The sequence below is a fragment of the Elgaria multicarinata genome, chromosome 9 (genome assembly GCF_023053635.1).
Source record: "Elgaria multicarinata webbii isolate HBS135686 ecotype San Diego chromosome 9, rElgMul1.1.pri, whole genome shotgun sequence".
In the NCBI taxonomy this organism is placed as follows: Eukaryota; Metazoa; Chordata; class Lepidosauria; order Squamata; family Anguidae; genus Elgaria; species Elgaria multicarinata.
This window is the reverse complement of record NC_086179.1, coordinates 42,991,382-43,019,325: the sequence shown is the minus strand read 5'-3', so window position 1 is coordinate 43,019,325 and position 27,944 is coordinate 42,991,382. Positions and strand designations below refer to the sequence as shown.

The 27,944-nt window shown below is 41.1% G+C and overlaps 1 protein-coding gene across 1 annotated transcript in view; it reads right to left on the bottom strand.

Annotated features, from left to right (window-relative positions):
- Positions 1-27,713, bottom strand: part of CDK17 (cyclin dependent kinase 17) — an 88,082-nt gene extending 60,369 nt beyond the window's left edge. The window contains exon 1 of the mRNA XM_063133744.1: positions 27,467-27,713. The gene's annotated coding sequence lies outside the window, so the exon portion shown is untranslated. The remainder of the gene's footprint in view (positions 1-27,466) is intronic.
- Positions 27,714-27,944: the final 231 nt, after the last annotated feature.

Below are 27,944 nucleotides of genomic sequence, written 5' to 3'. Positions count from 1 at the left end.
CAGGCACAGATCTCTGATGATGTCACAGTTCCAATGGAGTGCGGTCTTCCTCCCAGCTAACAGATGCCTATTTGCAGATCACTGGTGAGCCATCCTTTGTCAGAATGTCTGGTGGGGCTTATGAGAAGCGACTGTGACAGTTTCAGCCTCTAAAAACACAGGCTTGAATCCAAAGGCCCTCTTACATAAGTGGAAGTCGCTTCAACTCACATAAGGTGGTTGGCCAGATTTTTGCTCCTGCTGCATCCCTGTGCCTATCCTATCCTATTATTTCATTTCATTTCTATACCTCCCAATAGCTGAATCTCTCTGGGTGGTTCACACTAACTAAAACCATAAGGTATACTGTAAAATATAAAATATGGAAGCTTAAGACCACAATATAAAACCACAATCTAAAGTACAATTAGAATAAAACTGAGCAGAAATACAAAGATGTAAAATACAGATTTAAAACAGCAGAGCGAAAAGACTACGATGGTAAAATGCTAAAATACTGGGAAAATAAAAAGGTCTTCACCTGGCGCCAGAATGTAGGTGCCAGGCAAACCTCACCAGGATCTCATTCCGCTCCTAGGGTACCACAGCAGAAAAGGCCCTTTTCCTGTTAGCCATCCGCCTCACTTCTTTTGGCAGGGGCTCACAGAGAAGGACCCCTGAAGATGATCTTAGGGTCTGGGCAGGTACATATGGGAGGAGGCAGTCCTTCAGATAGCCTGGCCCCAAGTGATTTAGGGCTTTGAATGTAAATACCAGCACTTTGAATCGTGCTCAGATATGGACTGGCAGCCAGTGCAGCTCGAAAAGGACTGGTGTGATGTAGTGTGGGCTCATTGGCCAGTCCCTGTTAACAATCTTTCTGCCCTGTTTCGAACCAGCTAAAGTTTGCTATTAGGGTCTGATGATGATGACACACACAGACTTCCCCTGAATGCAATTTCCTAACCATAGCCTCCCATAAACTGTAGGCTAAGAGAGATAAATATACTTCATTGCTTAGTTTCAGGGATACAGAACCCTACTTAACTTGCACCAATTCTCAGCACAGTTATTGGGGATTTACACTACAGTACTACACTGCTGAAGTCCAGAGGTAGCTGAGCACAAAAGTACTTGTCTTGCCCCAGAGCTTAGCAGTCATGTACTATTGTGGGAATAAACATCCATATCACTTATCCATCCTTTGTGATTCCTCCGGAATACCCAAGTTGTGTTAACACTCCTAGGCATGTACCCTACCCAGAACGTGTGGTCAAAACGGCTGGCGTTTTAAAATATGTGGGAAATTAATCTGACCAGCTTTATATTTCTCCTCACAGTAAACAACCTACTTGATGGCTAAGTGTGTTTAATTTCCTACCTTATGGATCAATGTCTGCCATTTAGCAGCAGATACTATGAGATCAGGTGCTAAGCATACCCAATGGCTCAATACTTATGCTCACCTCACAATTTCCTTCTTTGGTCTGCAGGAAGGGCAGAATTTAATCTGATGTCAACTCTGACTGGCCCAAACCATAATGGGGGTTGATTAACACTCCCCCCAACTTCGGTCAAATTCAGAAAAAAAATCAATTGGTATAATTTATACATGTCACAAAATTCAGCTTTTATTGGCACATAAATTGTAATATCTTGCCAGAGCCATGTTAATTTGAGAGTAAATTTGGATTGGTTTTACTCCCCCTGTACGTTGGAATTACTAACCAACACCCTACTCACCCCCTTTTTAAATTGAAGAATTAAACTTCAGGAAGCAACAGCTATTCAGAAACTGGAGAACAAAGGCTAAAATCTACAGAGAATGGAAAGGTTCCGTGTGTGGAAGCAACAGAACACCTCATCTAACTGTCCAACCACCACTGCCTTATTACAGCCAACAGAAGTTTTATGAGCAAGTTTCTGTTTGTTAAAGGCAGGCAGTAGTTCACTTTCAAGAAAGGTGCTCTAAGACATTAGGCAGTCTTCTTGAGTTTACAATTCCTCATTGCATTCTTTGTATTTAACCCATGATATTCCCGTAAATGATGCAATTCTTCTCAACTTGCTCTGTCATGGATTAGGATTTTGACTTGCCATTATCAGAGGCAGCATATTTGCTCCCTGGTCTGAATGTATAATGACTACTCTGCAAATTTTACATTGGCCAGCTACCAAAGAGAGGGATTGGGTTTAAGATAGTATAATGGCTCTGTTAAAGCTCTAATTCCAAGACTATACACCGTGGTAAAAAAACAAACATATTTGTTGCTGTAAGTATCCACACAATAACTCAGCAGGTAATCTGGTGCAAAATTGTATTGTTGGAAGAAAACCTACAATTCAAAGCATGTTCTCTTATAACATCTATCTGCCATTTCCCTGATATACAATCTTGAAACATATTTATAATAGAGACATTTCCAAGATGCACAGGGGTGCTTATTCTTTCCATCTCATGGAATTATCTTGTTCTGCATGGTAACTATTTATCTGTTACTACTGTGTACAGATATATATTACAGTGAAATGCTGAAAACCACGACAGGATTTTGTTAATGTCCAGAACTTCAGATATTGATGAAAGGTTGCCAATGACCTAAATGTGATTTTGGATATACACAAGTGATGCTGATCAATCACATTTAGCTCACGGTCAACAATATTAGTCATTTGAGATTGTCAACATTTATATGTGAAATGTCAATAGTCAACAAAACTTTGGACGTTCACCGCAACACACACACATACTACAGATTCCTGGGGAATAGTTCCAACACCTTCATAGTACTGCCTTTTGTTTTTAGTTATTTTGATCAGAAAATCAATAGAGTTTGCAAATTTAAAAAAATGTTTCTTGAACATGAACACTGATATTTGCCTTTCAAACAATAGGTTTCCCAAGTCCTTTAAAGTCTTAGTATTCATTACATATCTGAAATCCATTATGAAAAGCAAGATTTGTGTATAGTATAGTAATTCAAATACAGTAAAAATTATTTATTAGGTCATTCTTTTATAATAATTTCTGTACTTCCCAGCAGCTGCACTACAGAGCGTTCATTCATATGCAGGTGGCTAGCTCAAGACAAATGCAGAGATATTGCACAGAATGAGGGCGTTCTTTGCCTGTCTGTCACTGATGGAATCTGACTGTACCATTTACAGAATATCTTCACTTCCCACTTACATCATTCTGCTCAACATCAGTTTTTTTTAATGCATTAAGGATATTACGAAGTAAAATAAATATTAATGCATTATTACAAGTAGTCACTTTCAAAAGGCACATCATTTTGTACACACGTGATTTAGTTGTTGTTTTTAACTCTGCCACAGATTTAAGGAATTTCAATAGCATGTGTTTAAACACTCAGTTTTTGTCCTGTGGGGTATAGAAATGCTAATAAAATGCAGCAGCCAAAACATTACTTGCCATCATTGCTAATAACAGAGGCAGACAAACCCAATTTAGTATTTGGCTAGATTGCATAATTCAGATTCTCCAAATAAAAATTTCTATGACGATTACATGAAACTGGGCCCAAAAAATGTTGACTGAAATAAGAGTGCTTAGATAGAGGTCTGTAAAATAGCGGGGAATCCATAATTTGGCCCACTAATAAAGAAGATCTGTATCGCTCATTTTAACATCCAATCCCCCCCCCAAACTTTAAAAGGGGGAACATTTGCCTGACAAAATGCAAATAATAATCAAGACAAACAGAAATCGCATAGAATTCCTTTTAAACCACAGTTTGAAGAAAAATGCTTGAAGTGCTTTAATGATTCGCCAGCTGGATAAGTGCCTATAAACAACCCCCTCTATTCCTAATGAAAATAAGAAGGTATAAGTGCAAACAGCCCTTCTAGTTCAAGCCCAATCTCTTAATAAAGCAAGAGATGATTCATGAGCTAAATAATGTCACAGTTTGCCTATTCAGCAATATATACGCATCAGTTACAAATTCAGCACAATGAACTGTATGATAGATTGTTCATACAGAAAGCATGATGGTTTAGGAGGATATTTGCTGTCACATGGGGGAGCCATAGGAGATCAACAAGAAACAAAGTTCTTTGTTTATTTATTCAGGAGGAACCAGCAGAGAAATTTTCGCACATTCAAGTCATCCCAAATAAACACAACAGCTTAACCACTGGTTTATTGTTATTTCCTTTTTCCCTACAATTAAAACTATGTTGGCTTATGTAAATAATTGAACAAAAGCAAGATGAAGAATGACTGAATACCTTGGGAATATATAGCACACAAAATTATTATGTTTAATAAAGAATCATGGGTTGTATGCTTGTATGCAATGGACATAGTTGGCAAATCAATGCCTTGTCCCTCCTGCACCCCTACACCCCTACACCCAAATCTACAAAGGATGGTGGGGAGCTCCAGAGCAGATGGGGGACTCCTATTCCATGAGTGGAAATCCGCTTGCCTACTGTTGGATTTAGCCTCTTGAAAATACTTGCCTCTGAAATAGATTAACTCCAGTAATATGTATCCCATTATACAACGTAGAGTCAAAAATTCCAATTGCTTAGAATACAACAGTACTTCACATGCTTATCACAACATGTGGTATATTTAGTACCATACATATGCACTCGGTACTGTAAGAAATATTATGCAACCTGGGAAAACATGTCACCAAAAGAGCATATACGAACATTTCAAACTTGATAACATGATGGCTCACATCTTCCTTTCTCTAGTCCTTTCCACGACTGGTACCCTACACTCCAATTACACCCCCCCTCAATGTAATGCACTGCCCCCTCTCTACAATAATGTAGTTGCCTGCCTTCTCTTTTTTTGACATGGCCCAAGTGTGGCATTTCAGAGATAAAAGATAAATAAAATATTGGGAATTGACTGTTAAATCTAATTGCCTTATTGCAGAAGGGCTTTGCTGAGAAAAGATGGCATATATAACATTGGAAGATGAGCAAGTGAATGAATCCCTGATGTTGTGGGTAACCTGTAATAGTTTTTCCAGAGTAGATATAGGGGCAGAGCTGGCATCTGGGTTTGTTGCAGGGTCTGGTCCCTGGGTTTGTATCCTTTTGCTGTGGCTTGTTGTCAGAGAGTAGCTGTTTTAGATTGGAGACTGTCTATAAGCAAGTACAGGCTTACCACCCACGACTTGTGAGAGGGAAGTGTCATTATCCAGGATAGGCTGTAGATCACTGATTATATGTTTGAGTGGTTTTAGCTGGGAACTGTAGGTGATAGCAAGTAGTGTTCAGTGGCTTGTTACCACACCTTTCTATTTTCTTTAGATCAACTTTAGATCAAGTTTGTATATTAGACAGGTTTCATTAGAACTATAGAAAAGACATTTATGCACAAAAATGTTGCCAACAATTAAAAGGCTGTTCTGTTTTTACACTCCTTGTATCTGATAAATTGGCTTATCTTAAGCTTTCAGTTTGCAGGCAAAGGAGGGAAAACAAACTCTGAACAATCAGCATAATAGTCAACTTTTAAAAACTGAAAAGAATCATAAACTACCTTTCCTATTTTCAACAATTACACCATAATCTCATTATGCATTGACAAGTTACAAATGATTCTGTTTTTCTAAAGTTAAAGAATGATTTTAACAACTAACCTAGTCTAAATATTTTAAGATGTTTTTCAAATCATGACAGTTCTAATACACAATGACAAATATTAGTCATAGTATGCTTTCAGTGTCTATATTTTTAAAGAGAGCAGGCTAATTTACTTCAACTGTAGATTTGCTTACTATTAAAAAAATGCTATAAAGCTGACATGCAGTTGGGTAGAAATCCCTAACTAGTTGCTGGGATCTTCCAGTGGGCACTTTTTGGCAACCGAACAGCCAGCTAGTCTCCCATGCCTGCTTGTGAGAAAGCAAACAGAATGAAACAACTGGGCATGTTTAGCCTGGAGAAGAGAAGATTGAGGGGAGACATGATAGCACTCTTCAAATACTTAAAAGGTTGTCACACAGAGGAGGGCCAGGATCTCTTCTCGATCATCCCAGAGTGCAGGACACGGAATAACGGGCTCAAGTTACAGGAAGCCAGATTCCAGCTGGACATCAGGAAAAACTTCCTGACTGTTAGAGCAGTATCACAATGGAACCAGTTACCTAGGAAGGTTGTGGGCTCTCCCACACTAGAGGCATTCAAGAGGCAGCTGGACAACCATCTGTCAGGGATGCTTTAGGGTGGATCCCTGCATTGAGCAGGGGGTTGGACTCGATGGCCTTATAGGCCCCTTCCAACTCTACTATTCTATGATTCTATGAAATGGCTGCCAGCAGGTAGAAGCAAACACACAGCACCTGCAGCTAGAAGGACAATGGTATGTAATATAGAAAATGTGTAGAAATGAATCAAAAGAAGGGGGAGGGACTTAAGAAAGGAAAGGGGATTGTTAAGTAGGGTAGTGGACAAAAGAGGATTGTTAAGTAGAGAATGCATTTATGTTCACGACATACAATGCAAGGGCTCAGGGCTCAGAGTATAGGCATTGGAGTAGACTATTTTTTCCATTTACTGAGTAAACAGCTGATCCCTCTTGTAGGCAGAGACCACTTGAATATGCTCTGAAGTTTGCTCCCTTCTCCACATCTTTTAATGCTGTCCTGTTCTATAGATTATTATTATTATTATTATTTATTTATTTATATAGCACCATTAATGTACATGGTGCTGTACAGAGTAAAACAGTAAATAGCAAGACTCTGCCGCATAGGCTTACATTCTAATAAAATCATAATGAAACAATAAGGAGGGGAAGAGAATGCAAACAGGCACAGGGTAGGGTAAGCAGGCACAGGGTAGGGTAAAACTAACAGTATAAAGTCTGCACAACATCAAGTTTTAAAAGCTTTAGGAAAAAGAAAAGTTTTTAGTTGAGCTTTAAAAGCTGCGATTGAACTTGTAGTTCTCAAATGTTCTGGAAGAGCGTTCCAGGCGTAAGGGGCAGCAGAAGAAAATGGATGGAGCCGAGCAAGGGAAGTAGAGGCCCTTGGGCAGGCGAGAAACATGGCATCAGAGGAGCGAAGAGCACGGGCGGGGCAATAGTGTGAGATGAGAGAGGAGAGATAGGAAGGAGCTAGACCGTGAAAAGCTTTGAAGGTTAACAGGAGAAGTTTATATTGGATTCTGAAGTGAATTGGAAGCCAATGAAGAGATTTCAGAAGCGGAGTAACATGGTCAGAGCGGCGAGCCAAGAAGATGATCTTTGTAGCAGAGTGGTGAACAGAAACCAACGGACTGATGTGAGAAGAAGGAAGGCCAGAGAGAAGAAGGTTGCAGTAGTCCAACCGTGAAATAACCAGTGCATGAACAAGCGTCTTAGACATTTTGCTATTGATCCCCATTTTTTTAATGGGAAATCCCAAAGAGTTTTAAATCCAAAGCTTTTGCCTACACTCATTTCTGTATGTCCTCAAGCTATTTGACTGGTTCACTAAATTATCTCAGATAGCTGAAGCATGCTGCCTGATGCACACTATGCTTGCTTATGACAAAATAAATCATAGCATATGACAGATAACAAGATGGTTTATTAAACAATAGTAGCTGTGCATGTGCTATTTTCTGAATGCTCTATTCCCCTAACATTTGCTCGGTCAAATTATAGACTAAATGAGAGATGCCAACATGCTATAAATATGATGGTCTTTTGCTAATTATTGTAAATTCTGTCATTGTAAGCTGGGTACCAATACATATTTGCAGGTATGGCAAGAGAGTTCTGAGTAAAATATTCTGTCCTGTAAAACAAGTTTTCTAGTAGACATTGGTGTGGGTGTGAAGACAGACAGTGGAGCATGCATAATGATTTGCAAAACTGGGAACCAGCCTCGTGAATGGATGCTTCCTTACTTTCCACTTTCCCCTCACTAGAGCAATATTCCCCCTTCTTTCCTAGTGTTAACCATAGTTACCTAGTTCATATGCATTGATGCAAATCACTGTAAACCCAAACAAAGTCCAAAGAGATTTGGTAGAAAATGGTGATGAAATGGTGATGAAGTGTGTAGACAATGTAGAAGCAGGGCTGGCATCAAAGGTAAGCATGGCTTGGTACCTGTTGAGGGCCCACACCCCAGAAAGAGCCCACTGACTAACCACTCACACCCGGAGTTGCTCCTCCTCTTCACTATTACTACCTGCTTGTTCACTTGCATCTAGCTCTGGCTCAGACAATGGTGGTGGTGTGAAGGGGGAGTAGTAGATGCCACTGCCTACTATTCACTGTCTCTCTGCCTATCAAGCAACCAAGCAGAAGAAAGAGCAGCTGGTGACAATGGTGGTGAGAAGGAAGACAGAGGAAGGGGAGCCAATGAGAGCGCCTTGCCCAAGGGCCCTTAAAACATGGGACAACACTGGGTAGAAGACTCTCATTGTCAAAGAAATTCATTTGAAAGAAGGTTCAAGTATAGTAGAAAGAAGGCTTCAGTAAATGATAGTGCTTCTGATTCAACAGCAAACATCACCTGATTACAGCATGTACTTATATAATTAGTCCCTGTCACTTCAAAACCATAGAGAAATTGAATGGAAAAGAACTGCTTACAGTTAAGAGATACAATTGAGACAAAACTAAGTGTAACTCTGTAGCTGAGTGATTCTTATTTTGAAGAGCAACTTGATAACTCTCCTACCTCAGTCTCAGGATATGAGGAAATAAAAGGAATTGAGATACTTCCAAAAGCCACACAAGTAGCATAGAAAACAGAGAAAGATGAATATACACATATTTAATTGAAAAGCGAGCTATATTTGAATTGGAAACCTGAAAAACGATTTTATGAAATCATACTGTTACTTAAGGGTACAATCCTATCAGGATGCCTGTCAGCCTCTGAACTTGGAGGCTGATGGACATCCTATGCAGAACCAGAGGAGCGGGGACGCAATCTTCTCCTCTATGCTCCTCCCACTCTACATTTTTGCTAGATGGGCATTTTCGCCTGTCTAGCTGGGGATCTGCAGAACGGGAGAGAAAGAGGTTGGGGAGCATTCTTTGTAAGCCAGCCTCCCTACTCTTCTTTCCATGCTGACTGCCAGGGTGCAGGGGAACTCCTGGGTCTGGAATCCAGAAATCCCAAGAATCCTATGGTCCCCCAAACACTGTCTAGGGCCATACGGTTGCTCTCTTAATATTCAAATATACATTGTGCCAATGTAATAAATGGTTAATGAACAGCAGTCTGTATAGACTTTGCTTTTATTACCAAAAGTTGTAGCACAGAGTTAAGATTATCCAGGTTTCTAAAGAAGCCTGGAATTTCTCAGTTTTGCATTCCTTGCCATAAAACCATCCTCACCGTATGCCTTCACTTAACCAAGGAGCTTTTTCTTGCAATTGAAAAGGATTCAACTTCATGCATTCACTTCAAAATGAAGACAGACCCCATCCCATATCTGAAAGCATTCAACCCTAACACAACACTGTTTGAGACAGAAAATAGCTTTGTTAAACAGAGTTTAGCAAATGCTATAGTAGCTTAATCGTATTTACATGCCACCCTTGTTCACTTTCTGACAAAAGCCTGGTACTTGAAAACAACTAAGACAGAGGATTCTTTATTCATCATGTAAAACATTATTTCAAAAGCAAGCAGACCAAGTGCAGCCCTGACTGCAGACAGCATTTAATGAGCAGATACTGCTGACGATAGCAGCAAGTTCTTCAGGGGATTGGTTTCCTTCTCAAGTACTGCCAGAAGATTCTGTTAAATGAGCAGTGAAAATACCGAATAAAGTATTTATGATTTACACAGCATAAATCATATGCTGATACTCCTGACATGAATTTGTAACAAGCACGGGAAGTCTGCCATTGAAAGAGCTGGCTTCTCACATTTGCTTCTGCATATGCAAAGCAAAAGTCGCACAGTGCTTTCATACTTGTTTGTGAAGCATTATCTTCAGTCAGCCATATAATTCTAATTCTAATTTAGTGTGATTCTACCAAAGAAAGTGTGTCTTCTAATTCTTAAACACATTTTTGGGATGAGCCAGGATAACTTTTTATCATTTGTAACTTCCTACGAATTCCAAAGGCTTAGCAAAGTTTGTATAGTGTTTGTTCTCTCACACATACCAACAAATTCTCAAACAACTGCCAGACCCATCTGTTTAGAAAATCAAATCAATGCACCAGTTAACTCATACTGAAGACCCTACACAGATATTATGCAACTTAAAAAGACAGCTGCCTCCCTAAAATCCAGTGGTAATAAACTGCAGTGCATAAAGCAGAATATCACATCACTCAGTTTAATTTTTCTCCATGTTTTCTTTTCTTTCCTTTTCTACAGGTTAATGATGGGTGGTATTCAATAGCTGCAATTTGTTCAATAGTCTGCTTCATTAAGTGTTTCCTAATGTGGACTTTGAATTTTTAAATCCAACAATCTTAACTACATTCTTAAATACCTCTTCAGTACTACAAAGAACTAAGCTCCTGAGCAATTTATGACTCCAGTCCTGCTTCTGAGGACATTAAGTGCAGAAACACTCTCATGACATTTTAGAGTTCCAAACTCATCACAGCAGAGTGGTCGGGAGGTGGACTGCAAAATATGATCAATTCATGGAAATCTGGTTTCCCTTTATCACTTCCATAAATATAGGAACAGTGAGCCATAAACCTCTGACATCCCCAAAGGCATTCTAGAATGGCTTAATAAAATAGTGGAAGAGAGAGACTAATAAGGATTGCAGACAAATATGGGAACATGATGTTTGCATTGCTGATTTTTATTATGTTTGGCCGTAGCTAGACCTAAGGTTTATCCCAGGATTGTTCTGGGGTCAAACCTGTTCATCTAAGTGCCACACAGGGCATCCAGCGCTCAGGCAGGGACGAGCCTGGGATGATCCTGGGATAAACCTTAGGTCTAGCTACGGCCTTCGATGCTGTTAACAATGCTGTATTGCTCATGAGTCAATAAAAGTAAAAACAACTGAATACTGATGCTGTGCTACAGACTTCAAAATGAAATTAACAGGATTCTTTATGACAGACCACATATTCCAGATGTGATTGGTCAAATAACTCTACACCAACCTTCCCCAACCTGGTGGCTTCCAAATGTTTTGGACTACTGCATGACCACTGATGATGTTGGCTGGGCCTGATGGAAGTTGCAATCCAAAACTTCTGGAGGGCACCAGCTTGGGGAAGACTGCCTGACACATACTTTGGACTTGTGAATTTCAGCTTGTGAGATCTATTTTGTTTATAAAACAGTTAAATATTAAAAGCAATAAAAACATAAACAGAATAAAATAGCAATTAAAACAAAGAAGCCAACACTAAAACCAGCAACAATAACGGCAATAGCAGCAACAACAGTGCTTGTCACATTAAAAAAATGTTTCAAGACCTTCATAAAATCCTGCAATGATGGAGCATGGTGGACCTCTTATGGCAGCTTGTTCCAAAGGTGTGGGGTCACTGCAGAGAAGGCCCTCTCACATATGATCACCCATCTAACTGCTCTCATGGGCAGGCAAATGAGAAAGGCATCTCATCCTGATCTTAAAGTGCGGACAGGCTGATATGGGTGAAGGCGGTCCTTCAATTAACTTGGTCCCAGACCATTTAGGGCTTTAAATGTCAAAACGAGCATTTTGAATTGGGCTCAAAAACACACTGTTAACCACACTTATTTAGGGCAGGGAGGGGAACATTTTCTTGCTACTGTTAAAACAAATGGATGTCAGAAATCACTGGTGATTTACTGCAAATCAGAGATCTACCAGTAGATCCATATCTTCCTACTGCCCACCCCTGAACTAGACGAATCAAAAGGTTTGTCTAGCTGAAAATGTAAAAACAGGATAAATGTAAAGAAAAGGCATGAGATAAACAGCAGGGCATAGAACAGACAGAAGGCTCTGTTCTCTGAGCCTCTATCGAGCAGCTATCCCTTAGGATTGAGCTCTTAAAGTGTAATCCTGTGCATTTTGAAACAGAAAGAAGTCCTACAACAGTTGTAGGACTTTTTTCTGTCTAACTATGCACAGGATCATGTCCTTAGTGTCTTACAGCAAAAAATAATGAAGAGTTCTGAGATACCTTAGAAACCAACAAATTGATTGTGCATAAGCTTTTGACGACTAGAGCCCACTTTGCCAGATTATGAAACATTGCACTATAATATTTAGGGCCACACGCAGAGGCTTTTTCTAAGTACATTTCCTTTTAGATTTGGCCTTGCATTTCAGAGCTATGGATTAATATGGTATTTTAGCTAGGCATATTTATCTCTTCATATCTTATTGCGAGGCAGCCTCACATAGAGAACACAGCAATAGCCAAAATGCATTGCAATAGTCTAAACAAGTTAAGTATTATTTATTACACTTATATACCACCCCCATACCCAGAGCTCTCTGGGTGGTTTACAGAAATTCTAAAATTGAGATAAAAATGAGTATATAAAATTTAAAATTCTAAAACACAGAACATACACACATAAAGCATTAAAAACCCTTAAAAAACTAAACATGTGGGTGATTAAGATGTGCTGCCATATGCCTGGGCAGTAGTCTGAACTGTGATCATAAAACTGAAAATTAAAGGAAAATGTACAAATACTACAGTTTGTACTATTAGATATTATCTTTGGGCAATATCATTATAAAACTGAATGTAATGTTTTATAAAATTCATTTCAAAATACTGCCAGTACAGACCAATTTTATATCAACATGAGCTCAAGATACTATGCTTTTAGCTTATAGAAGGTTATTTTACAAGTTATTCTCCTATCACTGCTTTCCTCCAAAACTATTTTCCCAAACTCTATTCATACTAAAGTACAAGTCTCAGCAACTAGTGCAAAATGATGTAAATATTCAATCTAATACAGGCTAATGTGCGTCTTGATAAAGTAGCACTTCATAAAATGCAATGTCTCAAACACGTGTCCCCCCCCCCCTTTTAAAGACTTGGCAGGGAAGGCAGTAAGCTGCCATAAAGAAATGACCCCATACAAAAACCACTGGCATTATTGAGAAGGCACAGCAGGAGTGTTTTATCAGACTGTTCTCCATTTACACAGTAACATCCAAAATAATATATCAAAAATATCAAAAGATAAAGGTATGCTCCACTAAGATACTGGTGGGAAGGGAAATTCCTTCCTATATTCTTTCCATCGCCTGCCTTCCTCAAAGCAATAGGGACTTCTTTCTTGGAAAAAAAGAATTTGTTCCCATTATTAGAAACGAGGATATATCACAACAGAACCAGACTTCTGGTCAATCCATTAGACACTATGGCCTTAGATAGACCTAAGGTTTATCCCAGGGTCGTCCCAGGGTCGTCCCTGCTTGCTCCCGGGATCCCCTGTGTGTCATTTACATGAACAGGGATGACCCCGGGACAATCCCGGGATAAACCTTAGGTCTAGCTAAGGCCTCTGTCTCACAATCCAAGGTAACTGAATAGATGTGGAAATAGGCTGGTTTATGTCCAGATGACCATGAAGGCTACAGGTAATTTTGTGCTCTTGGCCTCAATTAATAGGGGTACTTTCCTAGCAAAATGGCTAATAAGATAAACTTTCTGACAGTAGCAAGATATATATAGCCAGGTAAGTAGGTCTTATCATCATTAACTCTTCTACAGACATAGCAACAGTCAACCCTACTATAGTAACAGCCAGGTTAGGCTGCGGTAATATGTTCTATGTGTGAGGCTGCCTTTTAAAGTGTTTGGAAACTGCAACCAGCCAAAACTGCAACAGCCGAACTCCAACATTACATCAATTCCAGTGACTACCAAGACCCTAATAGTTTAGGGCCAAGCTATTGAAAGACCGGCTCATCTTACTCATTTTGGGTTCTCATGAGGTACGGTAGACATCTGAGGCCCTTCTTCTTTTGCCCCACCCCACCCCCTTCAAAATGAAGCAGGAAGGCATGAGTGGGCAAGGCAAATTCACCCATGATACCATGGTTATGTCATTCCTTCCCAGAAGAGTTCTGCCTGGCTTAGTCATTGCTTGTCTTTTGGCAGGCATCTCAAACCTGGCTTAAAACAACTATTATACATTACTGCTGTTTTTCGGTATGATGTTTATTGCTTTCATTCTTTGTTGTACTTATTTGTAATCTGCCTTGGTGGTCCTTCACCTAGATGAACCCACAGCTGGGCCACAATGCTGTGGCCATGGTCATAGATACCACCAATCTTCCTTGCTCCCCTGGATTATACCAGTAGTGGGCAGTGTCCTCCCCTGACAACCCCCCAAATTGCAAAAAGCCCCCCCCACACACACACAAAATAGCATCCAGAGTTCCAAAGTATTTTTTTTTTAAAATCCTTTTATTATACACCATTTTCTATTTTAATTTCTTTAGCAGTGGGGTAGGTGTGGCCCATGCAGGGGTGGGGGGCAAAAATTGATCCCTGGACCCCCCCAAAGTTGCCTATCTCTAATCTACAGGGTGTACTGCAAACAATGGCTGTTTGCCAGTGATTTAAGGAGATTTAAGGAGTTTTAACTAGCAGTATATATCATCCATTCAGAAGATACCAACAGTGTGCATGGTGCTTACAAACTATAAGTGGACAAGTCACTGCCTTGAGGTGATTACAACCTAAATTAGTCACAGGAAGACAAAAGAGCAAGGGAAGGAAGATTCAGGCAGAATAGACAGGGGAACCATATGCATTTATTTCAATTACATATATTTAAGCTTAATAATTGTAGAGTATTGGTCTAAGAGGCTGTAGCAAAGGCTTGAAAAGATGGGTTTTGAGGTGGGATTTGAAGGGCAGAAGGGAAGTGACCTCACACAGGTATTCTAAGAGGAAATTCCAGACATAAGAGACGGCAAGGAAGAAAGTGTAGAATCGTTGAGGAAGCAAGAAACCTTTGTACAGACAAGAGACGTGAAGGAATAGTGAATGTAATGGGCAAAAATGAAGTATTATACTCTATGGCACGTCTGGGCAATCTGTGTTCTAAGAGTGCATGTGGTCCTCAGATAATTCATGCTGTCTAAAGCAAGCCATTCAGTTCAAACCTCTGGCAAAAGCAATCTGCCTGTCCCCTGGCAGCCTGCTGGGCAGGGTGAAAGGGGGGTGATAGAGAGAAGAGGGGTGCAGTGCCCCCAACAGATTAACCCCAAGGAAATGCGACCCTCAACAGAAAAAAATGTTCCTCATGGAAACGACTTTGGGGCCAGTGCCTCCTGCCCCTGCTTTAATGCCATGAAAAAACATGGGAGAGTAAAAAAAAAAAGCCAAAGGCAAGGGTAGAACCAAGCAATCTTCAAAAACAAATATTTGCAAAAGTTTATTTACAGTGCCAAGGTGCCTACGCGTTTCGAATGCAACTGCGTTCTTCCTCAGGGCTGTTATGGGAATTTGTTAAGTTGTCTACAGAAAGCTAAAGACCAAGGCTAAATGCCCTCCCATGACTGGTGGTGGCAAGAAAAAGGTTTCAGGCCTGTCAGTTAACAAAAAAATCTGGTATTTAATGGTAGTTTGTTTAAAGGTGTCATTCATTCCTAACGTTGTTAACGTGCTTTTTAAAAAGGTTTTACCCCTTCATTTAATTGGAAAATCAAATAATGATTTTTTTTTTATAATCTCCCTAGTAAAGTATAAAAAATACATAAATGATGGAGATCCTCAGGAATGAAGAAATGCTTCTCCAAAAAGGACTACAGAAAATGTTTACATCAATGCAAGCATGCCACTTGCACTTCAACATTTGATACAGTTCTCTAACCTGACCTGGTTAAAAAATCAGAAATGCAAGGTATATTGAAAAAGATATAAATGCATTGTTTGGGAAGGAGAAGCTGATGAGTTCTGAGATCACAATTATACTCATCCTCTGCAATTATCTGGAAGACTGGGAAATAACCACTGTAACAGAGCTGCAGGATTCACATCTTGATCCACCCTGCTGAACTCTGGAATAAATTACAAATTCCTGCTGACTCACTGCAGGAGGAGAATCTTATTAATTTTGCACACACAGGCCGTAGTTAGACCTAAGGTTTATCCTAGGATTGTCCTGGGGTCAAACCTGTTCATCTGTGCCACACAGGGCATCCAGCACTCAGGCAGGGACGAACCCAGGATGATCCTGGGATAAACCTTAGGTCTAGCTACAGCCAAAGTAAGGGCATGGAAAGGAATAGTTCCTTTCCAGAGAGTAGATTCAGGTAGAATAATGGCAAGGGGAAAACTTTAGGACCTGATTAACAGCGAATAAAATCCTCACTTCAAACCAGACTCCCAGCTAGATGAAGGAAGAAAACACTTAATCTTGCATGGATTGGATTTAGAAGCAAACCATGAGAATAGCTGATCAACATAACCCCAAACTAAATGAACAATAGTGTGAATACTGTAGCCACGGTGATCCATGGATTGGTAACCTCACAAATAAGATTACTATAAGGCACTTTATGGGTGTTGCCCTTGTGCCTGGTTCGGAAGCTGCAGCTAGTACAGAACGCAGCTTGCTAGGATGCTCAGTGGAGGACCTAGCTATACACACACAAGTATTCAAAGAACTGCACTGGCTGCCTATTAGCTACTGAGCCATGTTCAAGGTTTTCTTGCTGACATTCAAAGCAATTCAGGACTAGGACACCTACCTAACTGTCCCCTATATACACCAAATTGACCCCTGAGGTTATCCAATGAGGCCTTGTTGATCATCCCACGACCAACAGTGTAATGGCAAATAAGTGGGCCTTCTCGGCAGTAGCACACACCTTTGAAATGCTCTCCCACTTATGGCCCAACAGGTAGAAACTCTGGTGAACTTTAGCCACCTCATCAGATGTTCCTGCACTTCCCTGAAGTGCAATTGCACTGCTCTGTTTTACTGTTTTTCTAATGTTTTAAAGGTATTTATTGTTTTATATTGCTTTTATATTGGCTTTTATGCATTTATTATGTAAGCTGCTAAGAGATGTTATGATATCAAGGGTTAACCAAATTAACCAACAAGCATAGAAAGTGTAAAAAAGGACATTTGAGAGATGTGTTATACGGTACATAAGAAACTACCTCATGAATTCCCAGTCCAGTCACCATGTTGGCTCCATGCAAACTGCAGTTTACGACCAACCTCAGGAACAAATGCTCATTCCCTCTCTGGCACAAATTCCGACTTTCTCTCCTTGTCAGTGGTACATCTGTACCAACACTTACCATGGCTAATGCTAACTGGGTTCCATCATAGCAAAGGTTGGCAAATGTACTTCGAATCCTGGTTATCACCAGTACAGGTGTAATGGTGGGCTCTTCCGAAGAAAGGCAGGAAATAAATGCAATAAATGAACAAACAAGCTATGATTAGGGCTGACAACTTAGAAGAAGGGGAAGTGCAATTTGTGTCAGAGTGGAGAAAGAGTGTGCATTCCTAAGGCTCTCAATTTCCAGACCAGGCCTTGCTGGGAGTTGTCATGACATTTACACCAAGCTGGGGTGATTGTTTGCGAGGATAACGTTGGGAAAAGGCATGTCGATCACCATGAGTTCTTTCGAAGAAGAGCAGGCTACAAAAAATAGATAGAAGTAGCCCTTTTAAAGCTCATTTATAGTTCAGAAAGATGCTTTCCTTTTACGGTACTTCTTCTCCACTACTCCTTTTATCAAGTTCTGCCTTCTCCCAGCCCATTTACCTTTGGCATTTTGTTTGTTCCTTTGTTTTAGCTAGTGGAAGAATTTTCTCTGTGGTGATAGACAAAATGACCATTTGCTATGGACTGCTGACCTCGCCAATGAAAATGCATATTGTCAAGATGATAAGAGCTTCTTCCATTTTGGAAACTCTGTTAAGGAAATAGCAAATGTATACAAGACAGGAAATAATTTGCAACCAAGACATCAGGGGGGAATGTTCATTATTTCTGAGGACTTTGTAGAATACTAGCTAACTTTTATTGTGTTATAATGGGTTTAACTAACCACTTGATCTCCAAATATTTATTACATGACAGCTTTTTACAATCCATATTCAAACAGAATTACATAGCTTCTAGATATCAAGTAAAGAATTTCAAACTAGAAAAACAAATGTTTTGGGGGAAACCTAGAGAAAAATGTTTGAAAATGGATTAGTTTATAAAGGAAATTCAGGGTGTGTCTAGATTAAGAAAATCTGCCAATTAACAGAATTTAACAGAAATGACAGAAGTCCTGTTAGTTTGATGCCTGAAGAACTGAACTGAACAAAGCAAATACAAGTTTCACCTGAAAATATTTCACTGATATAATTAAAAAGCATAAATACCCGTAACTCCTCTACCTAGCACTAGTTCTTCTGTTTACAAACAACTACAAGTATAGAATCATAAACTAATCTTAAAACTTATTAAGTAGCAAAGAATTTCAACGAAGTGCAGTAATTGGGCAGGATACAAGGCTCTGCGTGTGGCCATGTCTGGCATGCATGTGGCCCCGATGTAGCAGTTTCAGGGGCATGCTGCAAAACGAGCAGAGGGTTAGGTGGTCTCGCCCCTTCTGGAAACGACCAGTGCCATTTGCTTTGCCGCTTCCCCCCAGAAGGGCCGTCATGCGCTGGGCACAGCTGCATGCTCACTGGGACCAGCAGACCTGGCCACTGGCACAAAGGCACCTTTGGATCCTCCCCACTATCTTTCCATTTAAATGAACTAAAAATATAAATTTTGCAATTCCTATCATCGCCAATCTTAAAGACAACCTTAATTCTGCTAGATAAAGGTGCACTGGAATGCATCTTAACTCAGCAGTCAACATTGCAATCCTATGCACACTTACTTGGGAGTAAGAGCCCTTGAACACCTGGGGCTTATTTTTGAGTAAACATATACAGCAGCTGTCCCCAACCTGGTGCTCTCCAAATATTTTGGACATAAACTCCATCAGCCCCAGCCAGCAAGGCCAAGAACCACAAATGTCACCATGCAAGATACAGATGGATTGTGTTGAGGAAAGGATTTTGTTTTGCTCAATCTCTCCAACTGTACTAAGCATTATATAACAAAGACTATAAAACTGTATATTATAGTACAAACTTCTAGGTACTCATCTGAATAATTTATATGTTTTTAAGGTGTTGAAAATATTTAAAAGCTAAGATTTATTCAGGATAGAACTGCTGCATGTACATATTTACAGTCAAATATTAAAATGATAGAAGTTCCATTATGCAAATGCTGGCTATTTATTTATCTATTGCATTTATATACCACCCCACAGCTGAAGCTCTCTGGGCGGTTTACAAAAGTGGCTATCCACATCCCAGATAGACAAGAAACCTGTGCATATTTCACTGGATTTATCCACCCCACTTAAAAGTTGTTTAAAGCACTTCAGAATAATTAAATTAGCCGAGACATTAACAGCCCTCAAAAGCTACTATAAATCTTACTGAAATCAATGTGACTTAAGCTAGCAATGAGTAAGTCTGGATCCAACCTAATGACTTTACTTAACTACTGGATATATGTTTAATTTACAATTTAGTTAACAGACACAAAACAAATTTGGTTTAAGAAATACATTGTGGTTGGCCATGGATATTAAGTTTACATTCCTAGCCATAATCACTTGAGAATAAGTGCCACTAAACTACTTCTGAATAATAATGCACTGGAAACACCTGCACAATTTCTACTAGGGATATCAAGTACTTGGCAGCAGCTAAGAATACCCATACCCATCTCTGCTGTGGCACCCCAGCTGTGGAATGAGCTCCCTAAGGAGGTTTGCTTGGCACCTACACTATATGCTTTTAGACGCCAGGTGAAGATCTTTTTATTCTCCCAGCATTTTAACAGTCTATAAATAAATTTTAACTTGGTGTTTTAAATTTGTAATTTTGCATTGCTGCTGTTTTTATCTGGTTGAGCTTTTATATTGTATTTTATATTATGGTTTTATACTTTTGTTTTATACTTTGAATGTTTTTAATTTTTGTAAACTGCCCAGAGAGCTCCGGCTATTGGGCAGTATAGAAATGTAATAAATAAATAAATAAGAATTTTAGTCCTTGCTATGATTCAACCACAGCTCAAGTCAAAGATCTGTACAGAATCCAATATATAAATTTGATTCTAGCCACCCAAAGCCAACTGCTGCATTTGAAAGAACCAGATCCCAGCCAAGCCTGCTATAATGAAATCTATATTACATACATATGCACATACTGACTAGTATCCTTAGATCAGCTAATGTTGTGATGCACAGCAAGTTACACAAATTCAGCACTCTTTAGGAATAAAATCCATCCCAAGAGATGAACACCCCTGAGGTCAAAATTGCCAGGGAGAAGCGGCTGCACAGTACAAGGGGCAGTGGCAAATAAAGGGAAAGGGGGGAAAGGGAGTCGAGTCAGGAAATGAAAAGGACCTAAATGGGAGAAGCAAAGGAGAGCAGATATGATGTCTAGAGGAGTTTTGGAAAAAGCAGGCAGGCTTTGGAAAGGACTGGTAATATAGTAGGTAAAAGCAGGTAAAATACAGTCGTGTGAAAAAGAAAGTACACCCTCTTGGAATTGTATGATTTTACATATCAGGACATAATAACAATCATCTGTTCTTTAGCAGGTCTAAAAATTAGGTAAATACAACCTCAGATGAACAACAACACATGACATATTACACCGTGTCGTGATTTATTTAACAGAAATAAAGCCAAAATGGAGAAGCCATGTGAGAAAAAGTAAGTACACCCTTACTGCTTCCATAGGAATTAAGATGCTAAGTAGCAGACAGGTACTGCTAATCAAATGCCCGTGATTAATTGACCATCAGCAAGTATGACCACCTCTATAAAAGTCAAAGTTTTTTTCAGTTTGTTGGTCTGGAGCATTCAGGTGTGTGTTAACACAATGCCAAGGAGGGAAGACATCAGCAATGATCTTAGAGAAGCAATTGCTGCTGCCCATCAATCTGGGAAGGGTTATAAGGCCATTTCCAAACAATTTAAAGTCCATTATTCTACAGTGAGAAAGATGATTCAAAAGTGGAAAACACTCAAGACTGTTGCCAATCTTCCCAGGAGAGGACGTCCCAGCAAAATCACCCCAAGGTCAGACCGTGCAATGCTCAGAGAAATTGCAAAAAACCCAAGAGTTACGTCTCAGACTCTACAGGCCTCAGTGAGCATGTTAAATGTTAAAGTTCATGACAGTACAATTAGAAAAAGACTGAACAAGTATGGTTTGTTTGGAAGGGTTGCCAGGAGAAAGCCTCTTCTCTCTAAAAAGAACGTGGCAGCACGGCTTAGGTTTGCAGAGTTGCATCTGAACAAACCACAAGACTTCTGGAACGATGTCCTCTGGACAGACAAGACCAAAGTGGAGAAGTTTGGCCATAATGCACAGCGCCACGTTTGGCGAAAACCAAACACAGCATATCAGCACAAACACCTCATACCAACTGTCAAGCACGGTGGTGGAGGGATGATGATTTGGGCTTGTTTTGCAGCCACAGGACCTGGGAACCTTGCAGTCATTGAGTCGACCATGAATTCCTCTGTATACCAAAGTATTCTAGAGTCAAATGTGAGGCCATCTGTCTGACAGCTAAAGCTTGGCTGAAATTGGGTCATGCAACAGGACAATGATCCCAAGCACACCAGCAAATCTACAACAGAACGGCTGAAAAAAAAAAGAATCAAGGTGTTGCAATGGCCCAGTCAAAGTCCAGACCTCAACCCGATTGAAATGCTGTGGCAGAACCTTAAGAGAGCTGTGCATAAACAAATGCCCTCAAACCTCAATGAACTGAAGAAACGTTGTAAAGAAGAGTGGGCCAAAATTCCTCCACAACGATGTGAGACACTGATAAAGTCATACAGAAAACGATTACTTCAACTTATTGTTGCTAAAGGTGGTTCTACAAGCTATAGAATCATAAGGTGTACTTACTTTTTCACACATGGCTTCTCCATTTTGGCTTTATTTCTGTTAAATAAATCATGACACGGTGTAATATGTCATGTGTTGTTGTTCATCTGAGGTTGTATTTACCTCATTTTTAGACCTGCTAAGGAATAGATGATTGTTATTATGTCCTAATATGTAAAATCATACAATTCCAAGATGGAATTTTCGTCTGCTGCCCCTTACGCCTGGAACGCTCTTCCAGAACATTTGAGAACTACAAGTTCAACCACAGCTTTTAAAGCTCAACTAAAAACTTTTCTTTTTCCTAAAGCTTTTAAAACTTGATGTTGTGCAGACTTCTACTGTTACTTTCTACTGTTAGTTTTTCCCTACCCTGTGCCTGCTTACCCTACCCTGTACCTGTTTGCATTCTCTTCCCCTCCTTATTGTTTTACTATGATTTTATTAGATTGTAAGCCTATGCGGCAGGGTCTTGCTATTTACTGTTTTACTCTGTACAGCACCATGTACATTGATGGTGCTATATAAATAAATAATAATAATAATAATGGTGTACTTTCTTTTTCACACGACTGTAGATAAGTAGAAATTTATTTATTTATTTATTACATTTTTATACCGCCCAATAGCCGAAGCTCTCTGGGCGGTTCACAAAAATTAACGGCATGCCAATAAATAAAAGGCATGCGAAGGTATTCCATGAAGTTTCATACATAACATCAGCAAATCGTGGATTAATTAACCCATGATTTGCAAAGACATGCATCACATACAAGCCGCTTCCAGTCTGCAGCAACAACCTACGAAGGTCCCATTTGTAAGTTATTAGTGTGATGTCCAAACCTCGACACTCTGGGTTGTTCATGGATTTAGCAACCCAAAATTAAACCATGTTTTTGTCTTAGATTAAGTGGAAGTGGCTCACACACAGCCTCCTCTCATGCAAGCACTGAGTCATTACTGACTCTTGGAGGGAAGCCAGCTTTCGCTGATGTTTTCTTGGCAGGCCTTATAGCGGGGTGGTTTGCTGTTGCCTTCCCCGGCCACTATTACCTTTCCCCAGCTAACTGGGTACTCATTTTACCGACCTCGGGAGGATGGAAGGCTGAGTCAACCTGAGCCGGCTGCCTGAAACCAGCTTCCGCTGGGATCGAACTCAGGCCGTGGGGAGAGTTTCAGTGGCAGAAACTGTTGCTTTACCGCCTACAAATTAACTAATTATTTAACTAATTAGCACATGATATGCCTCCAAATGCTGCTGTTATGTGAGAAAAGCCTCAGTACATAATCAGTATAAAGGTATGTTTTCATGTATTTTTCATTCCATTTAGAAAGCTGAGGCTGCAATCACATACCCATGGGTAAGTCCCACTGAACTCAATGGAACTTCTGAGACATGTACAGGATTGCACTATACATTAATGGCCCAAGATATTCCTGATTGCCTGATATTTTTAAAAGTTCTTCTGCCATCTGTTTACAAAAGCCAGAAGCTTTGTAAAAGTTCAAGATTACCAGTGTTTTGAGTAAAGGAAAAATAAATGAAGAATTTTTCTAAAAATAACAGTCTTATCTACAGCATCATACAACCATCAATAGCAACGCAAGCACTTTTATTCTGCTGTCTGGTTTTTACTTTGGTTTTATGTGCTGCACTGCGTTTTACCCTTTGCTGATAGTTTTAACTTGGTTTCATTATGTTCTGTTTTTATCATTGTTTATTGCTTTATATTTTGTTTTTAATTTACCAGTACAGTGCCCTGGTAAACGAGAACTCAACTTTTGTTAAGGCTAGAACCATATTGTGTGTGTCTTTTATTTTATACCCTTAGATGTTTCATACATTAAAAGTTTAAGCACGCGTTCCATCTACTACTAGAAATTTTTATTTCAATTATAGGCATGATGAAAGAATAGGTTAAAAATGGTCATGCAAAATAGTAGCATGCAAGAGTTGTACTGAAGTCAGCAATCAGGTATTTGCAGACTCAGAATAATGATGAAGTTATTCATGAAAAGCAACCATGGGAACAATTTTATTCCGCTAAAGCCATCAACCTCACTTATCATACTGAAAGTGATGTCAAATATTCTGAAGATTCTAGTCTGCTTGCTCCTAGAAAATGCTATTGATCCTGTGTGGCCCGGAATATTGCCAATAAGTTCAACAAAAGTTATATAAAAATTACTCCACATCCTTTTTCTGTTTTAAGAGGAAAAATGAATGGCATTCCTAAACACATTTAGTAAGGAATAAAGCCTCAGTGGGACTTACTCTTGAGTAAACAGGATTGCACTGAAACTGACCTTTAGGTCGGTTAACACCGCACACTTCCATTCCACCTATTTACTTTTATTTATCCTAAACAAATATGGGACTTGCGCTAGTGGACTTTGACAGTTAATCAGTTTTCACATTTGGGGATTAAGCGTTGTGCTTTCCTACTGGATAACTTGGAATCTCCATCCTTCGCTAATCAGCATCTACTTTTGCTGATGAAGAGAACAGAGAGAGATTTTAGAGCTTTAGGCCATCCAGCCCAAAATCTTTTACAAGTTTAATGTTGCAGCCAAATTGAATAAAATATGGCATGGAGCCAGAATGCTGCAGTGAATAAAAAGTGCAGCTTTGACATGAAGAAAACCAGTTCAAATCCCTCCTCAGTGTCAGACCCCAGAGAAACTTCTCCCAAAGAACTGGGGCACTACAGGACACTTCACTCGGTGAGGATGACCTAGAGGAACCTGCAGCAGACTAAAGGTAGCCTGAGGAGCTCAGTCACAGGGATACCTTATTGCCCCCTCATAACCCTGTTGACCCTATCCTAAGCCCTGCCTCGATCCCCAAATTTCCTTCCTTGCCTCCAGGGACTCCAGAGCAAAGGTGGCAGCTGCCCCAATGGGAATCACCAAAGGAGCACCAGTTTAGTTGACAGAAGACTTCATCACCAGGGTTCTACTCAGGAGGAAAGAGCTACTCAGGAGAAAGGGGTTACTCAAGCAGAAGGAAAAGTTGTGGCCAGCCAATCCTGCCTCCCCAATTAGTGCACCCTAATGATACACATGCTTGTCACATTCACACTTTACATTTTTGGCATATACTTAAAAAATAAATAAAACACATCTAGTGTGTGAACCGGTCTGTAGTTAATCTATATCATAATGTGCTAACAGTCAACATAATAAAATGGCAAAAGAATGGTAAAGCATTTTATACAAGAACACAAAAAGAGCCCTGCTACGTCAGACCAAAGGCCTATTTATTCCAGTATTCTGTTCCCACAGTGCTAACCAGATGCCTATGGCAAGCCCACAAGCAGATTATGAATGCGACAGCACCCTCCCGCTTGTGTTCCCAAGCAACTGGTATACAATACATAGGCATATCACCTCTGATACTGGAGGTAGCATAGAGCCATGAAGACTACTAGCCATTGATAACCTTACTCTCCATGAATTTGTTTAATCCCCTTTTAAGGCTGTCCAAGTTGGTGACCATCACCACATCTAGTGGTAGCGATTCCATAGTTTAACAGTGAACTGTGGGAAGTTGCAGTTCCTTTTATCTGTCCTGAATCTCTCGCCATTTAGCTTTGTTGGATGATCTGAGGTTCTAGCATTATGAGTGGGAGAAAAATATCTCCCTATCCACTTTCTCCACACCATGCATAATTCTATACACCTCTATCATGTCCCCTCCTACACTCACCTTTTTCTAAGCTAAAAAGCGCCAAATAGTGCTATAAAAATTAAATGAGCCTGGGTCTGGTTTTTTTGCTCGTCATTTCTAAAGTTGTTACAGTAGTTTTAATTGTATTTGCATTTTATATGTTTTTGTGGTTTAAAATTTGTGTATATTGTTTTTAAATGTTTTATCTTATGTGAACAGCCCAGAGAGCTTCGGCTATGGGGCGGTATACAAATGCAATAAATAAATAAATTTCAAACTGCCCTTTTAAAGAATGTAGAAGTACAATAGAAAGAAAGAAAAAATCCCAGCAACCAAAGGATATGAGCTACAGCCCATTTTAAAGGCATTTAGCTTCCCACTTCAGGGGTCAGCAGATTTTCAACCCATTACATATTCACAGCAATGGAATGCAATCTTTGCACATTTACATATACACAAGCGTATGTTCACATATGCATGCATGCACTCTCACGCTTTCAATTTTAACTGCGCTATGTTACACAGAAAATGGCAAAAGATTCTGAATAGAATGTTTGCTCTAGCTACTGTCTGCTTCACCCGTATGGTCCTTAGAATACTGGCAAACCGTAGCTGTCACAAACAAGATGCCAACGGAGTTGTAAGCAACTTGAACATTCTTTGCAAGAAGAATCAGAATCAGAGGGGCTCAAGGTCAGCCAAAGAGCAAAAAAAGGAGCTAATTCATTTGTGAAAACAGTGCAGAGTGACGGGTTTCCACCAACTCTCTCAAATGGTGATTCATACCAAGTAGGCTCCACTGTTCTTGCAGAACAGGCTATTTTGCTCATACTGAATCTGTGACATTAGAGATCCCAAAAGAGGAAGGGGGCTGGCAAGAGGGAGGTCACGGTGGTTCAGGGTCAGTAAGTGTTCATATATCCTGTCATTTAAAAAGCGCTTCAGGAGGACAGCAGCGGGAGGGAGGGGTGAGAGGCCGAGCAAGAAAAGAAGGAAAGGGCAAAGAATGACAGAATGTGCAACTGAAGCAAGAGGTGGGGGGAGGCAGTTGTTGGGAAGCAAACATCATTGCCATCCTAGGAGAGGGTTGTGTACAAAACAGACCTCGGCATGGTATCAGGATCGGGGTCACGTTTTGGTCCCCGGGCCTAAGCGGATAGAGCTGACTGTCAAAGCGAGCCCTTTCCTTCTCCCCCGCACTCCCCCCGCCGCCCCGTCCGCCCTCAGCATACACAAAGACGAGAACAATGTTTAATCCTTCGGTGTTGTTCTAGACTTCATCCTGTCTTTCCCTCTGCGCAGCTTTTCAGAGTTGACGCGAGCACCACACCGGCAAGCTCCCGAGCCCCCGCCGGTGCAGCGTTGACAGATACGCACGGCATGGAAATTTGGAGGGGGTGGAGGAGAACAGCCAAGGAGGGGGGAATCAATCATCGAAAATACCGCTTTTCTCCCTTTCCCTCGGAAGATCCAAGAGCGCAAAAGCAGAGGCCAACCACCGGCCCGAGAGCCATCCTCAACACCACATCCCATCCCTCACGCGCACTCGCCACTCGGGCTATCCCTCTCCCCGCCCGCCCCGGAGGAAGGGGGCGGGGGGGAGAGAGCGAAAGTCAAAGATCGACCATCCACTTTCGTTACCTCCAGTGGACCCCTCCATATCCATGGACGCGCGCGCACGCACGCATCCGAGATCGGATCTGAAAGCCCCCGCGCGCGCCCCCGCCCCATCCTCAAAGATTAACCATTTCGTAACAGGCACGTCTCTTGCCTTCCGCACGGCCCGGAGACCTGCCCGGATCCCCCCACCCCAAGCCCACGCCGCTGGGATGCTTCCCTCTGACGGCGTCGGGCTCCCTCGCTCGCCTCGGGCCAGGCCCCTGACCCGCGCGCCCGGGAGACAATGAGGAGCCCCCCTACTCACCAGCAGCGGCGGCACCGGGTCTCTCCCGTTCCCGGGGCTGGGCCGGTTCTCAGCCTGTCTTCCCTTCCCTCCTTTCTCGCACGCTGCTGCAGGCGAGCCCCCTGCCTGCCTGCGCCGCCGCCCCAAGAGCCGCTTCCTGTTCTGCCCTGGTGCCGAGGGAGGCGGCGGAGGGGGCCTCCGGGGTTTCCCCTTCCCGGCGCAAAAGAGTCACTTTATCCCCCGCGCCGCCAACATGGCTGCTCCCCCCGCCGGCCGGGCCGCCAACCAGTCCGAGCTGCGCCCCTCACGGCCTCCACCGCTCTCGTCAGGCCGCCGCCGCCGCGTTACTTCCTTTGCTTCGCCACGGTGCGACTCCGGATGCTGCTGCTTGACGACTCCGCCGCCCTGCGCTGAGCTCGCCAAATGGGGAGTGAGCGAGCGGCCGCCCAGCAGCAACAGCAGCAGCGCTCCGCGAAGCGGCGGCAGAGACGGGAGCCAG